Source organism: Dioscorea cayenensis, chromosome 8, assembly GCF_009730915.1.
Source record: "Dioscorea cayenensis subsp. rotundata cultivar TDr96_F1 chromosome 8, TDr96_F1_v2_PseudoChromosome.rev07_lg8_w22 25.fasta, whole genome shotgun sequence".
NCBI classification, from domain to species: Eukaryota; Viridiplantae; Streptophyta; class Magnoliopsida; order Dioscoreales; family Dioscoreaceae; genus Dioscorea; species Dioscorea cayenensis.
In genome coordinates this window covers 2,922,315-2,928,425 of record NC_052478.1, presented here as the reverse complement: position 1 = coordinate 2,928,425, position 6,111 = coordinate 2,922,315, and positions in this window count along the sequence as shown.

The window sequence follows — 6,111 nt, the reverse complement described above, 5'->3', positions numbered from 1 at the left end:
AAAAGTAGCCACATGACATGTTTTAAGTTACACTAGTCTGACAAGAAAAATTTAGAAGATGATGTTATTAAATGTGTCTGAGAAGGACACTGCAAGTTTCATGTTCTGGTGGTTTAGAGATCCCCAAACATCAATGTCTCATCTTAATTGCATTTAAATGAAGGAAAAAGGTCCAAAACAAAAAAATATTTTTAGTTTTTGGCATTTTATTTGATTTTATCAAATGAACATAATTTTTAAGCTCTTGAACATTATCACCACAATTAAATGAATTTTAAATTTATATAAATTGTCTTTTTGTTTTTTTAGAACAAATTTTAAAAAAAACCACACAAGTGGATGAGTTCCGATTTCATGCAATCCTAACAAAAATTTAAAACCATATCATAGAAAATTTCTAAAATTGAATAAATTTTTTTTTGGAAAAACATTGGGATGTGATACAGAAACAGTTTAATTCTTAAGTTTTAAAAAATGAATAAGATAAATAGAGTTTTCTAAAAAGAAAAACCAAAAACTATCAAGATTGTGGTTAATCAAGACTTGAATAAATTACAAGAATTTGATAGAAAAGGAAATTTGCATTAATGAATTCTTGTTAAACAAAGTTTTCATCTCTTCATGAATGTATCAACCACTAACTACCAATTTAAAAAAAAGTCCTAATAAAAACTATATCCTAAAATTAGTAAATTCTCGATGAAATTTCAAAAATGACAAATTTATTTTGTTTTGAGAAAGTTTTCCGTGTCTTTATTTTTTGTTTCGTTTTTTTATTTTATTTTGAATGGTATGGTTGTTTTGGTATGTCTCAAAAATAAGTTTTTGAAAATGAAAATAAATATATTTATTATAGGGTTATAAAAAATAAAACTAAAACTAAAGGGCTTATAGGCTAGCGGTATTGGGTCTTATTGTGGAAAACCAGAGTGAGACTCGTTGAAAATAATAATGATAATGTGTCAGAGTACGGGCTCGTAATCCAAACCCCTAATCTCCCAATTGATGGTGTATGAGTTGGATAATTAATTACGCATAGAGTATTTTTTAAACTTTTTTAAAAAAATATGATGGTTGCACATGTACGTATTATGCCAAGGATACGTGAAAATATATTTTTTATATTACGTAATTATATGTTTTGTAAATATATATAACTTATTTAAATATTGATTTTAAGATAAGATCCAAATATTTTAGTTAATTTTCCATTTAAAAGAAATACATAATTTAAGCATATAATGTAAGTTATGATACTAAATTTTTAAAAATAAGGTCAAAATATCAACATGGTCGTCCATTTTGCGTTTTTTCGTCCTTTTAGTGTCTCTAATCTAAAATTCGTCTTTTTGATCATCGTATTTACACATTTTTTATTTTTTTGGGTCCCTCCAATTAACAGATTTGCTCGTTTGGTGTTCCAACTGATGAACTATAGCTAACAGATAAAAATATGTAAATAGTAGGACCAAGAAGGTGGATTTTATATTAGAAAATTAAAAGGGAGTGATCATTTTGATATTTACACCTAAATTTAAACATATTTTCATTCATACAATCATACTATGATAAATAGATATTACATACTCCTGAAAATCCAAAGTTATCAGTTATATTTTCACAATTTTGTAGCGAGGGGGCAGACATATTTTGTAGGAAATTTTTATTTTAATTAAAAAAAAAATCATGCTAGCCCCTAGGTGCTAAAAAAAAGTGAAAATATTTTTAAAACAGGTTTTGAGAGTTTTTTAAAAACCAAAAAAAAAAAACTTATCAATTATATTTTCACAATTTTTTCATTTAAAAGATACTGAAAAACACTCTTCATTCAAATATAAAAAATAAAAAAATAATCAAAACTTTACTGAAAGATCCAAATGCAATTTTGATGTTGATGAACCATAACATAAAACAGTAATATTTTAAAATACATTTCTCATGTTTTTTAAAATTATTATTATGATCTATACATACTATTATTAAAGTAGATGTATAATCTACTCCGAGAGCATTTCAAGGAACAATTTATTTATTTTAATAATATTTAAATTTTTATTTATATTACTAATAATATTAATAAGTGGAAATTACCAAAAAAACCCTTTAAGTTTGTAAAATTGCCAAAAACACCCCGTTAGTTTTGCAATCCCTAAAAACTCCCTCCTTTTAAACAAGATGTTTTTCAAACCCCTAAACCCTGTAACGGATGTGAACGGAGTGAGTTTCAAAATTTATGGACGAAAATGCCCTTGCATGGGGAGTCGTGGGCTACTGCACCATCTCGCGCGATTTGAGAGGAAGTGGGGTGGTTTTTCCGTAGGGTAACCCCGAGAGACGAATTTATTGGAGCCGCTTTTGCTTTTTTTCTCAACTCGGCCTTCGACTCTTCCATTTCGAGTCGCCTCAAGTTGTCTCTACCGTGAAAGCCTCTCAGTATTCTGGACTTTTTCATTTCCACGGTATCTCAAAGGAGAAGTCCCCGCGTAACTAGTTGGCATTTCATTAGTTTGCGATCTAAAGGTATTGAGTATGGTTTTTATGATAAGCTGCTCATTCTGAAAAGAAAGATTTTTTTCGATTTTTGTTTTGTGTTCCTGCTTTTTGTTGGAAGATATTGAAAGTCTGCGGGGGATTTCTCAGTTGGGGGTTTTTGTTAGTCTGCCGGGAGATTTCTCGCTAGGGTTTTGTTTTTTGTTTTGCATTTTAGATCAGTATACACTATCGAAAAAAAGTTTTTCGATTGTTATGATTTAGTGTAATATTTATAATGTACATTTCCCTTTCATTTGATATGGTTGCGCTTTTACAAATGAGGTTGACGTTTAAGAAATGAGATGTTACTGAGTTTAAGTTTTTGTGTTGTCTCTCGTTTAAGTATGTCGCGTCTCTTTAACATTTGATATATCTGCTTTAATAAGCGAGTAGGTTACCGCTTTAAAAACCTTAAATTTAAGCTTAAACTTTTTGTGAATGTGTTGTTATCGTCAGTAGTCGGTGATTATGGCGATCAACCCTAGTTAATGGGCGATGCTATTTGACACGGTGAGTGGAGACTTTAGGCTGAATTGAAAAAAATAACATGACCCCTCGACACTCGGGAGATTATTCGACGGACACTTTCGCTTTATAGCGCTCATCGAGTCGGAAGCTATATACCAAGAGAGGGCCCTTCTTGATTCTCGTTTTGCAAAGATGCGATGGTCGCAGCCAATAAATTCGAGGATCGGGAAAGCTGCACGAGTTTCGAGACCTCAAGATGTGGCCCTCGTTCTTGGTGCTGCGTTGCGATGGCGACGCAGCTGGTCTTTCGAAGAAGAAAACCCGCATCGGTTCGAAGGGAGGTATCTATCAAAAACCTCACGAGACACGGAGACTCCATCAAAGATCACTCCAGTGCAACTTGTTCGGCGGAGGGAGAAGAAGATAATTTTTGTCAAACTCCCGATGGTGTACCTCACGGGTGCAGTCCTCTTCCCAAATACGTCATGCTCGGTTCCGAACTGGATCGTTGATTATGTCAATAATCTACCAGCCATGGGGCGATACGCATGGGCGCAGGAGACGCACAAGTGGCTTATGGAGGATATTCCACAAGCAGTCGCTCGAGTGCAAGATAGATGCGCCAGGAAGAAGACCAACACATGGTACATTAAGGGTTGCTCGGTTCGCGCTTAACGTCCGGTTTTTACTGAGCTGACGGAACGGGGAAGAAAGTCCGTTTCGGCAAGATCCCAAGGATGCTTGTGCTACGGTGAAAGTACTTTCACCGGAAGCGGCGACGGTAGAAAACCAGACTTGTCATCGCTCGATGGAAAAGAGGTAATAAACCATGGACAATGTTTAACATAAGTCTTTAATGTTTAAACATTTTATTTCGCGTTTAACTTTAGTATTTACCGTTTAACTGTTATTCATATTGGTTTAAATATTTTGTTCTCCGTTTAATTATATTATATAACGTTTAAATATATAAACACTCTGTTTAAATATAATTTTTATAGTTTTAAAATGAATGATTTCATTTGAAATTGTTTGGTTTACATATGTTAGTTTCTGAAATGGTTTCTATGAACTTTGAAGAAAAAAATATTTGTTGGGGCAACCGACGGACTAGGATGCTATTGCTCCGGAACCACTTGCTCAAGGCGGGATGAGAGGGCAGCCTATCATGCGTGCCTGGCCGCCTGTTCTCCTACTTCCGACCCACCACGCGCACGCATTCCTCGACGTCGGAGAAGCCCTCTCCTACCCCGGCAGATTGCAACAACACCCCTACCACGACAACGACAGTCCCCGCGATTGTGGCAGCCCTCGACCATGGCAGTTTGCACCGGCGACATTAAGCGAAGATATCACCGCAACTCTTATGCGCGTACTGAGATATTGATGACCGAGTTTCCTCGGCTTGTCGCTCGTGTTGAGGCACTGGAAGGACGTTCACAACCGGCTTGGCCATCCCTCCAAAGAACTGAAGCACCGGGACGAACGAGGCGTCGGAATTTGACGACGACGACATCATCGGGAAGGTCATTCCAAGGCGGCCACATTCGAAGAGACTTGCGAAAAAGATGAGAACAATACTGCCTCTGTCTCCACCGCCAGTTGATGATAAAACAATAGCAACACCATCGGCGGTCTGTATGTCTATCGAGGCCCATCGCTGTTGATGACATGGTCGTGACGGTGGAGGACATCGTCGATGATGTGGCCGTTGCTGCGGTTGAGAAGATCGTCAACTCTCTTCTTAATGAATCGATGGACCCGAGTGGAACCGGTTCCTGAGATTGCGGCGATCAAAATGGGACACAATCCTTGCGGATCGAGAACAAGCTAAGGGTGTGTCTCCCGATGATGCTGTCGTCGTGGCCACGGTTGAGAAGATCGTTGAATTTATTGTCATGGTCGTGGCGGTGGCCGACAGTACCGCATCCAAGCAGGACACAATCCCACCACGATAAGAACCATGTAAGGATGTGTCTGCGGTTGATGCTGTCGCCGTCGTCCCTGCATCGAAGCCAGACACAATCCCACAACAAGAACAACCATGTAAGGATGTGTCTGCAGTTGATGTTGTCGCCATCGTCCCCGCATCGAAGGAAGATGATGCTGAAGACCCCAACCGAGCAACGAGAGAGATGATCAAGGTCAATCAACAATGGGACCCGACGGCTCGGAAAGCTTTTGTTCCGAAGAAGAAGAAATGGGTTGGCCTGTCGCGTCTTAACAAATATAAGCAGGAGTTGATGAGGATCTTCCTCAACTGCTCTATGGACGGGTAAGTTTAAAGTTTTTATGATATTGTTTAAAGGTTTTGTTATAGTGTTTAACGATTTTCTAATATTGTTTAATGCCTTTATGTTATCATTTAATTTGTCTACTTAACGTTTAATTATATATAATATCATGTAACAATTGATAATATCATTTAAATATTTACTGATATGGTCTTATTATATACGTTATCGTTTAACCTCAGAGACTGTCGTGTGGAAGAATGACTGTCGAGCCACTCACACGTGACAAATTATACATGTCGCTTGAGGGGAAGGAGATGGTCGTCGATGATGTGATGGACGCTTTCAGTATGCATAATACAAAAGTCGCCGAGCGAAAGAGCCATATCCTTACGAAGCGCCTCCATCACCGACCTCTTTACGTCTGTTTTATGTCAAAGCGAGGACGACGCACATGAAACAATTATGGCTATGGTCGGGGATCTTTGTCATGAAACTGCGATGAAGTTCAAATTGTCATCTTCCCGATAATCATGAATGGCCACTTCCATGTCGTCATCCTGGACAATAATAAACAAGAATACAGGCATTATTCTTCGTGTCCGGGAAATACGATAAGGGACAGCGTTGGACATGGTAAGTTCTTTTAATTATGTCCGATTAATATACGTTTGGTATTTAATCGGTATTCTAATCTCGACTTGCATATCTCGGCAGTGGAATCTATTCGACGCTTGTAGCCGATGGAGTTCGGCGAGTCGGCGACGGCAATGCCGCTCCGTGCGCGACGAAACCCACGCGAAAAACAAGGAAGCGTCGATTGCGCGGTCTACGATGCGGTTTATCAAGCAATTACTTTGGGGTGAGAAGTTATAGC